This window comes from Phyllobates terribilis, unplaced genomic scaffold (assembly GCF_046119375.1).
Source record: "Phyllobates terribilis strain yellow unplaced genomic scaffold, ASM4611937v1 Scaffold_1__5_contigs__length_1240528914, whole genome shotgun sequence".
NCBI classification, from domain to species: domain Eukaryota; kingdom Metazoa; phylum Chordata; class Amphibia; order Anura; family Dendrobatidae; genus Phyllobates; species Phyllobates terribilis.
The window spans coordinates 41,674,413-41,685,539 of NW_027362761.1; the positions used below are offsets into that span (position 1 = coordinate 41,674,413).

The following is an 11,127-nucleotide window of genomic DNA, read 5'->3' on the forward strand; positions in this document are numbered from 1 at the left end:
TGCACAAGGCTGGGATGGGCTACATGACAATAGGCAAGCAGCTTGGTAAGAAGGCAACAACTGTTGGCACAATTATTAGAAAATGTAAGAAACACAAGATCACTGTCAATCTTCCTCGGTCTGAGGCTCCATGCAAGATCTCGCCTCGTGGGGTAAGGATGATTCTGAGAAAGGTCAGGAGTCAGCCCAGAACTATATTGGAGCAGGGGCGGACATATCATTGGTGCAACCTGTGAGGCCGTACGGGGGCCCAAGAGGTAAGGGGGCCCATTTCTACCTCTAAAGCAGGTGAAATTTTGCATTTTTAGGAGCTCTTGGGCTGCAAAGGGCCCATATATTGTTCTTGCACAGGGGCCCTTTTTTGTCAGTGTCCGCCAGTGTATTGGAGGACCTGGTCAATAATCTGAAGGGAGCTGGGACCACAGTATCAAACATTACCGTTAGTAACTCACTACACCATCATGGATTAAAATCCTGCAGGGCACACAAGGTCTCTCTAATCACACCAGCACATGTCCAGGCCCGTATGAAGCTTGCCAATGACCATCTGGATGATCCAGAGGAGGCATGGCAGAAGGTCATGTGGTCAGAAGAGACCAAAATAGAACTTTTATGGATCAACTCCACTCGCCGTGTTTGGAGGAAGAAGGATGAGTGCAACCCCAAGAACAACGTCACAACCGTAAAGCATGATCAGGGAAACTTCATACTTTGGGGGTGCTTTTCTGCAAAGGGGACAGAACAACTGCACCATATTGAAGGGAGGCTGGATGGGATCATGTGTCTCATGATTTTGGCCAACAACCTCCTTCCTTCAGTAAGAGCATTGAAGATAAGTCGTGGCTGGGTCTTACAGCATGACTACGATCCAAAACACACAGCCAGGGCAAATAAGGAGTGGCTCCGTAAGAAGCATTTCAAGGTCCTGGAGTGGCCTAGCCAGTCTCCAGACCTGAACTCCATATTGCCCAGCGACAGCCCTGAAACCTGAAAGATCTGGAGAAGATCTGTATGGAGGAGTGGGCCAAAATTCCTGCTGCAGTGTGTGCAAACTTGGTCAAGAACTACAGGAAACGTCTGACCTCTGTAATTTTTAAGGTTTCCGTACCAAATATTAAGTTCTGCTTTTCTATTGTAAGGCTGTGTGCCCACGATGCGTTTTTTAAGCATTTCCGCAGAGGCAAAAACGCTGCAGAAACGCTTAAAAAACGCATGGTAGAAGGCCTGCCATGTGACCCAATGATAATCCGCATGTGCTATGCACATGCTGTGGAAATTTCCGCTGCGGATTATCATTGCGGAAAAAAACGCAGCACTATCAATTATTTTGCGGAAGTGCTGCGTTTTCGCTGCCATTGACTTGCATTAGAACGCGCCAATTCCGCAAGACTGCATCTGTACTTGCGTAATTGGCGCATTCTAATGTGCGGATGGTACCCGAGTGTGGAGAAGAGAAGACTCTCCTCCACACCCAGGTACCATTAAAAAAGAATAAAATAAATGTATACTTACCTTCTGGCGGCCCGCGCTGCGCTCCTTCTTGCTTCCCGGCACTTCGCGATGGAATGAAGGACCTGCGCTGACGTCAGAGTCATGTGACGGGTCATGCGACGCTGACGTCAGCAGGTCCTTCACTCTACCGCTGCCGGCAGCCGGGACGGTGAAGCAATACAGCGCGGGCCATTGGAGGGTAAGTATTTATTTCTTTTTGAAAATTCTCTCGGGTCACACTATATAAATCTATGCCTTTTGCATGGCTTTATATAGTGTGACCTAGTTGACAAGCACTTTCCAAGTGATGCTAAAATCGTTTAGAAAGCGCTTGACAACCCGCATGTGGAAATGCATGTGAAGAACGCTTCACATCCGCATGTCCCTGGCAGAAAAACGCATGTACAATCCGCATGTACAATCTGCATGTACAATCCGCATTCGTTTTTTCTGCCAGGGAGATGCAGAAACGCTCAGGAAAAAATCTGGAGCATTTCTGCATCGTGTGCACATAGCCTCACAAATGCCTATTTTCCCCACTGTATATACCGGTGTCCTGGTGATCTCATGTATCTGACTGGGCAGCTGTTTGCCAGAGTGGTCCCGCAGAGGAGACAACCCCTTTAATATAACTGACGTGTAGAGATGAGAAATGGTAAGTTTATGGGGGTCCTCAAAAGTATACAAGATAAAATGGTTTTCATAATAGCAGAGGTTATTCCCCCAAAAAATCCTTAAACGACATTACAAGGTTACAGCTGCCAACATGTCTGCCCCAACCCTACCCCCTCCTCAACCTCAGCCCCAGACCACTGAGCATTCCCTGGGGTCTTGACCCTCTGTCATTGCCAGCAATTTAGGATAGTTGATGCATCCACAGTCTGCCTGGCCCGCAATGGCTGATAGCACAGGACAAGATTGCTTTCCCTGCACAGAAAATAGATACAAAGCAAACAGCTATATGGACGTGGTAGTCCCAGCAGCCTGCTCTATACTACAGATGCCTCTGCCCGCACTGCTGCGTCTGCACACTATGCCCAGCTCATCATTCACCGCCATCCCTCTCATGTCGGGCTCAGGACACCACACATGGACTGTACCTCGTAATGTCACGTGCATCCTGCAGGCACACTCGCCCGCCAAGCGCTCATTGGTGGAGCGGCCAAATATCCCGCCCCTTACCCGCTGCTGATTGGATAATGACGAGAGCTTCAGCAGCTCCACGCCTCTAAATAGCCAACTAGCGTCTATGGAACGGATAACGTGCGTCTCAGTAGCAGCGGTGCATACGGTGGCTTAGGTGCGTATGTGATGGGCGACTGCAGTCGGGTCATAGCGTTCACCCCTCGTGTAGCTATGGTCGGTGGCCGTTAGTGTGACTGTGGAAAGCGCGGGAAAGCATGTATGAGCACACCTCTGGCGGAAGTCGCTAGCATGAGGCCGCGTCAGTGTGCTCCTAAACAGCAGGGCCTCCTAAACGTGTCGTTCTTTGTAAACAGGGCGATAAGATGAGGAGGACCCGGCCGCAGCCGAAGGAAGATCCCGCCAAGCTGGCAAGACCGAGCACCGAGGATTCCCGCGGCCCAGCAGGTCTCCGCCATCCTGACAGGGTCTCACAGGGGTTGGCAGATAGCAATGTTAGATCGGTGGGGGACAAGCACCTGGGACCCCTACCAGATTGCTGCAAGGAATGGAGAGCGGCAAATGTGTTAAAAAAATTCAACAGTTGAAAAACATGTTCACGTTTTAATAAAATAAAAAAAATGGTATAAAAAATTAAACATTTTTGATAGTTTAAGCTTTTAACCCTTTACTGACATCTGCCGTCCATGTACCATGCACGTCTGTAGCAGGTGTATGGGCTCATGGCAGGTAGTGGCCAGCACCGGCCTCTAACAGCTGTGACTGGCACTGAGCTCCACCTGCCACGGTCACACAGGTTGTCCACTACAGTGTGTAGGGGGCAGATCAATTTAAACCCTGGAATGAAGGCTTTCTTCCAATACTTGGCGTTTCCAAATGTGCTTGTGAGCGGAGCTCTCGCTGTCCACTCATCCCCCAATACGTGACCCCCGGCTGTCTCCGATGTCCGGTGATGTCACCTCAACTCCCGGAATTGGAAGCTGTCCCGGCATCACCAAGGCGGGATCCAGTCTCCCTGAGTGACTGGGTTGTGGGTGGAGTTTCACCGCACGGCACAGCCGGGAGTCGAGGTGACATCATCGGACATCGGAGACAGCCGGAGGTCACATTATGGGGATGAGCGGACAGCGATTCACAGGCACATTTAGAAACGCGAGATATTTGAAGAAAGCCTTAATTTCAAGGTTCAGATCGATCTGCCCCCTACACATTGAAGTGGACAATCTGTTAGCTGGACACGGGCCGCACAGAACGACTGTTCAAACCAAGTCCAGGCGCTCGGTCCATCACAACAAAGCTAAACATTTATATTCACCTTCCCACATGTTTGTTTCCATCAATCTCCACCCTACTCTAGCTCTATGAAGCCAGAGCCCTCAATAAAAATAGAGGGGGGTGGAGATTGAGGAAAAACAGGCAGGTGCGAAGACCCACTGTGAAGCACAGAGCTGCCGGACTCAATTTGACCAGTCATTCTGTGCTGACAGAGTCCCTTTAACAGTCCCTTGCTATCACAAGGCTGTCGATGAGTTGCTTATGGCAGCTGGAGGTCTGTTGAAGACCTCCATGCCTGTCATTATGAAGTTCCCTTGAAAACCTGCCTGTAGCAAGTCTTCAAAGGAGGATGTGATTATTTGCTATATGCAGAAATACTGGAGTATTACTGTATAAAACACAAGAGATCAGGTACAGATCCCCTAGTGGGTACAGTAAAAAGTTTAAAAATGAAAATAAATAAATGAAATTTGCCCCCTTTTTTACCCATTAAAAAAAATATCTAAAAAGTACACGTGATATTACCTCTTCCAGAAAAGTGCAATGTATCAAAATATAAAAATAATTACCCCGATTGCTAAACAAAAAAAATTAAACTCAAAATTCCAGGTTTTTTAGTTGCCGCAATACCGCAAAAATTCTGTAAGAAGCAAGGAAAATATGATATCTATCTCAAAATCCTATCAATAAAAACACCTCGCCCCGCAAAAAAATGATCCCTCACACAGCCCCATCGACCAAAAAAATAAAAACGTTATGGGTCCCGGAAAGTGGTAAAGCAATCAATTTTTTTTTCTGTTTTGTTTTTTTCACCACTATAAAAAAAATAGAGAAGTTTAGCATACTCTTAATCATACTGATGAGAAGAATCCTATTCCCAGATAATTTGTACCACAAAATATACACTGTAAGAACGATTCCCGAATAAAGTTATAGCTCTTGGAAGAAGGGGAATAAAAAAAAAAACGCAAAATAACTGAAATTGGCTGCGACAGGAAGGGGTTCAATTCCGCAGATATTCTGCACAAAGTTGCATCAGAAGAAAAGCAGCAATTATGCTACACTCCCTGACAGAAGTTATGTCACTTATCCATGTTATGTAAATAAAAGCTTATAACCTGACGTTAAATTCATCCATTGGTTTTATAAATTACTCTTTTGAAAGCTGATGAAACCCTCCCAAATTTGGTTTAGGTAAAGAAAATAAATTGGCATTAATGCTGAAATATTGTGTAATTTATAAAACCAATGGATGAATTTAACGTCAGGTTATAAGCTTTTATTTACATAACATGGATAAGCAACATAACTTCTGTCAGGGAGTGTACATGGGAACAGTTTCTTAATTTGGTATTGACATTATCGTGCCGACTTGCAGAACAAATGTAACCTCAATTGTACTGACAAGTGAACTGTGTTTTTAGATCAAAAAAATCCAGAATTGCTGTTATTTTTCTTTTCATACATCCTTTTAAAAAGTGATCAAAAAATCTTATGTACCACAAGGTGTTACCAATAAAAGCTATAGATTGTCACATGTAAAATATAAAAAGATTTTTAAGTGAATTTATTGGAAAGTAATAAAATAAAAGTAAAATTATCAATTTGATATCGTCTGTATTGTGCCACAGAATACAGTTAAAGGATGTATTCAAGACTTTGTAAAAAAAATAATAATAATGTGCCTAAGCACTAACATTCAGGTAGTTGCTACCTACCTGCCTGTTGTGCCCGACACTGTTCTTCCCCGACACACAGCGGTCACAGACCCTTCCTGCCGGGGAATCAGCTGCCTCTGCTGATGTCACATCGACAGAGCGGCGGCTTCTTTTCTGCTCTGTAGACAGGCAGCAATGCCTACAGTACAGACCAAAAGTTTGGACACACCTTCTCATTTAAAGATTTTTGTGTATTTTTATGACTGAAAATTGTACATTCACACTGAAGGCATCAAAACTATGAATTAACACATGTGGAATTATATACTTAACAAAAAAGTGTGAAACAACTGAAAATATGTCTTATATTCTAGGTTCTTCAAAGTAGCCACCTTTTGCTTTGATGACTGCTTTGCACACTCTTGGCATTCTCTTGATGAGCTTCAAGAGGTAGTCACCGGAAATGGTCTTCCAACAATCTTGAAGGAGTTCCCAGAGATGCTTAGCACTTGTTGGCCCTTTTGCCTTCACTCTGCGGTCCAGCTCACCCCAAACCATCTCGATTGGGTTCAGGTCTGGTGACTGTGGAGGCCAGGTCATCTGGCGTAGCACCCCATCACTCTCCTTCTTGGTCAAATAGCCCTTACACAGCCTGGAGGTGTGTTTGGGGTCATTGTCCTGTTGAAAAATTAATGATGGTCCAACTAAATGCAAACCGGATGGAATAGCATGCCGCTGCAAGATGCTGTGGTAGCCATGCTGGTTCAGTATGCCTTCAATTTTGAATAAATCCCCAACAGTGTCACCAGCAAAGCACCCCCACACCATCACACCTCCTCCTCCATGCTTCACGGTGGGAAACAAGCATGTAGAGTCCATCCGTTCACCTTTTCTGCGTCGCACAAAGACACGGTGGTTGGAACCAAAAATCTCAAATTTGGACTCATCAGACCAAAGCACAGATTTCCACTGGTCTAATGTCCATTCCTTGTGTTCTTTAGCCCAAACAAGTCTCTTCTGCTTGTTGCCTCTCCTTAGCAGTGGTTTCCTAGGTGCTATTTTACCATGAAGGCCTGCTGCACAAAGTCTCCTCTTAACAGTTGTTGAAGAGATGTGTCTGCTGCTATAACTCTGTGTGGCATTGACCTGGTCTCTAATCTGAGCTGCTGTTAACCTGCGATTTCTGAGGCTGGTGACTCGGATAAACTTATCCTCAGAAGCAGAGGTGACTCTTGGTCTTCCTTTCCTGGGGCGGTCCTCATGTTAGCCAGTTTCTTTGTAGCGCTTGATGGTTTTTGCAACTACACTTGGGGACACTTTCAAAGTTTTCCCAATTTTTCGCACTGACTGACCTTTATTTCTTAAAATAATGATGGCCACTCGTTTTTCTTTACTTAGCTGCTTTTTTCTTGTCATAATACAAATTCTAACTGTCTATTCAGTAGGACTATCAGCTGTGTATCCACCAGACTTCTGCACAACACAACTGATGGTCCCAACCCCATTTATAAGGCAAGAAATCCCACTTATTAATCCTGACAGAGCACACCTGTGAAGTGAAAACCGTTTCCGGTGACTACCTCTTGAAGCTCATCAGGAGAATGCCAAGAGTGTGCAAAGCAGTCATCAAAGCAAAAGGTGGCTACTTTGAAGAACCTAGAATATAAGACATATTTTCAGTTGTTTCACACTTTTTTGTTAAGTATATAATTCCACATGTGTTAATTCATAGTTTTGATGCCTTCAGTGTGAATGTACAATTTTCAGTCATAAAAATACACAAAAATCTTTAAATGAGAAGGTGTGTCCAAACTTTTGGTCTGTACTATACGTCATTCTGTCTGACAGCCAGATCCCCGGTGCCTAACTTGGGGAGCAGGCTGTCAGCATGATGTCGGCAGTCACACCCCATCAACAGAGCAGGACGGAAAAGAAGCCACCACTCAGTCGACATGACAGCAGCAGAGGCAGCTGATTCTCTGGCAGGAGCAGTGTCGGACACAACAGGCATGTAGAGAGTAACAACCTGCCTGTTCTTGGCTGATTTCTTTTTTTTTTTTTTACAAAGTCCTGGATTTCCCCTTTAAGGCTGTGTGCGCACTATGCGTTTTTTAAGCATTTCCGCAGCTGCAATTCCGCTGCGGAAACGCTTAAAAAACGGTTGGTAGAAGGTCTGCTATGTTCCCCAATGATAATCTGCATGTGCTGTGCACATGCTGTGGAAATTTCCTCTGCGGATTATCATCGCGGAAAAATCCGCAGCACTACCAATTATTTTGCGGAATCGCGGCGTTTTTGCCGCCATTGACTTGCATTGAATCGCATAATATCCGCATCACTACATGTGCACATGCGGATAACATGCAGATATGCGGTTCAATGTGCGGATGGTACCCGGATTTGGAGAAGAAGAGACTCTCCTCCGGACCTGGGTACCATAGTACCTGTAAAAAAAAGAATAAGATATACATTATACTTACCTTCCGATGGCCCCTGGTGTCCTTATCCGATCCGTCCTGGCTTCCTGGCAGCTCGCGATGGTCTAAAAGGACCTGCCATGACGTCATTTAGTCATGTGAAGGGGCACGCGACCGCTGACGTCAGCGGTCGTGTGACCCGTCATATGACTAAATTATGTCATGGCAGGTCCTTTTAGACCACCGCGAAACCCCGGACAGATCGGATAAGGACACCGGGGGCCATCAGAAGGTAAGTATAGTATTTATTTTTTACCATTCTTTTGGTCACACTATAGAAATCCATGCCGTTTGCATGGATTTATATAGTGTGACCAAGTTGACAAGCACTTTCCAAGTGATGCTAAAATCGCTTGGAAAGCGCTTGACACCCGCATGTGAAGAACGCTTCACATCCGCATGTCCCTGGCAGGAAAACGCATGGACAATCCGCATGCGTTTTTTCTGCCAGGGAGATGCAGAAACGCTCAGGAAAAATCCTAAGCGTTTCTGCATCGTGGGCACATAGCCTTACACTTACTGTATGTGCAGCTTGGTGAATAGCATAAAATCGAAAATGTGAGGGAAAAAAATGCAGACTTTTTTTTCCCTCTTAAAGGTATAATAAATATTAGGTAATAGATTTATCTACATCAAATGAGTGCCTCTGATAAAATTAAACTTATCCCGCAAAAAAGCAAACCTTCGTAAAGCTACGTAGACAAAAAAAAATGATACCTTTTGGAATGCAATGATGAAAAAACAGAAGCTTGGTGATTAAGACCATAATAAACCTGGTAATTAATAGGTTAAAAATAGGTTCTACCTAGAGAAGGGGAATAGTAGGAAAGTGCAATTTGAGCCATTCTAACCATTTGTTTTTTCTCTTTTAGGCATGGCGGAGCCAGCAATGATTATGGTTGACACTTCTTCCGTTTTCATGTGCAAACAATGTAATGTCATCTTGGCAGAAGGACGTGACGCATCTGAATACTGTGAACAGTTGAACGTGATCGCATGCCTACGAGCTACTGCAGCTGTAAGGGTGGGCAAGGAAGTTAATTACCACTTAAGTGCAGAAATGCAAAATTGTGTTCATACCCGTCTGATATGTAAAATCTGCTCAACCAACGTAGGCCTGTTTCTCACCACTGCAGTGTCAGAATTCGCTCACTTAAGAGAAATGTTTTGTTTCTGGAGAACAGCAATTGTGTGCTATTCCATGGAGACCGGTCAATTGGTTGAAGGAAGCCAAATTAATGTTAATGTTTCTCAATGTGTAACAGAGCTTAAAAATCTGGAGGAAGAGACGTATAATATATACAAGAGTATAATGGAGTTGAGTAAACTATTACGAGATTGACCGCAACCGTCTCCTGACAAAGGTTGATGGAAAATAAGCTAAGGTGGTCAAATAAAAAATCTGTTCTTGAAAGCATTTAAGCATTTATATAGCTTATTGTTCTTATACCTAAAGAACGTTCATTTCTTTCTTGGTTTTTGCTTTGCTAATAACAATGTTCACCAGTGTGTGTAATCATCAAAATAACTCTAATAGCAAAGTGAACTTGGCACCAAAGACGCTGAACTGTGCAAAGTTTAAAAGCATGAGGAACTTTATGGCCTTGTATGGTATTATAATTGCAACACTTCTGGTCATTTGGCCTAATTTTTGAAGATTGTAATGTAATAAGGCAAGACTGACATGATAATTAAAATAAAGGCAGCTATCCAGTGCCACCCACTCTTCTATCAGGATGTGGGCGGAACTGATGTCACATCTACATATACCTGCTGGGACAAGTACATGATCTGCAGGTATTTTGCACGTGGTGGGTCCTAAAAAATAGGCCTTCCAATCATGTATGAGTCCTAGCAGGTGTTTGCAGATACATTACCAGCACCTATAATATGAGTTTATGTTTTGTTAAACAGTTCATTTACCTTCACTCCTCAGGCTGCATTCCCACAATGAGTATTTGATGAGTTTTTCATGTAGATTTTCTACAATATTTCTGCACCTATTTTATTACTTGAGGGTTTTTTTCCATGTGTTTTTGGCACTGTGGTATTTCATGTATTAAATTAAACTGCTTAGCTTTTGATACTTCTTGGTCTTTGGTTTTGACAAAACTCTGGTAGCCATGTGCTGATTAATGCGTGTTTAGTGTTTACACTGCAGAAACTGACTAGAAGCACGTTTTTTACCTGCAGATTTTATGCATCTAATGCAATTCTATAAGGAAAATCGACACACAAACCTCAAATTACTAGCAAGAGAAATTGCCGTGTTGCGGATTTGAAGAGCGTACCACAGGTCAATTTAAGGTGCATAAAAAAAATCCCATCCAATTTGCTGGAGCTGTAAGACGCAGTGTTTTTTGTGCAAGAGAAATACGCAGCATGAAAAACTCCATGTGGGAACTTAACCTTGCTGTTTGTTGCGTGTTCAAGGGAATCTGTCACCCCCGGGACATTTTTATCTATTGATATGGGCATACAAGTAATAAAATGTTTAAATTAGTTTTACCTGTATGCCCATATCTGCAGTCTTGATGTGCAGAAATCGTATTTTATTTGTGTATGCTAATGATTTCTTCCAGGCTCCGGGCCGTGAGGTGCCTGGAAGAAATCTCCGACTCTTGTCTTGTCATAACAGAATAAAAGACCATTTCTGCACATCAAGACCGCACATATGGGCATACAGGTAAGGCTAGTTTAACCATTCTACTACCTAGATGCCCATATTAATAGGTAAAAATGTCCCAGGTGGTGACAGATTTTCTTTAACTGATGTAAAATGTCTCATATGTAGTTTTTGTGATAACCACTACAGTTGTATACTTTCCTGTTGTTCATTGCCATTTGCATTAGATAAATGTTAGTTGTTAATGTGTGTATGTATATGATAATAAAAATATTATATAAATATAATAATCATTATTCAATCCTTTGTGACTTTGGTAGTACTCACAGGACCAACAAAGATGGCTGCAGGTGTGGTTAGAAAAGCTTAACATTGAAACGTCTTAAGCCCCCGTCTCACATAGCGAGATCGCTGCTGTGTCACGGTTTTGGTGACGCAACAGCGACCTCACCAGCGA

At 43.6% G+C, this 11,127-nt stretch overlaps 1 long non-coding RNA gene across 3 annotated transcripts; it reads left to right on the forward strand.

The window, feature by feature from the left end:
* Nucleotides 1–2,645: 2,645 nt before the first annotated feature.
* Nucleotides 2,646–10,921, forward strand: LOC141188512 (uncharacterized). Of its 3 annotated transcripts, none has more exons than XR_012262752.1 (4): nt 2,646–2,791; nt 2,991–3,081; nt 8,917–9,068; nt 10,238–10,921. It is a non-coding gene; the product is annotated as an uncharacterized lncRNA (long non-coding RNA). The 3 variants fall into 3 exon arrangements; XR_012262700.1 differs by having other exon boundaries at nt 8,917–9,062; nt 10,238–10,918; XR_012262649.1 differs by having other exon boundaries at nt 2,647–2,791; nt 8,917–10,917.
* The last annotated feature ends 206 nt before the right edge of the window (nt 10,922–11,127 follow it).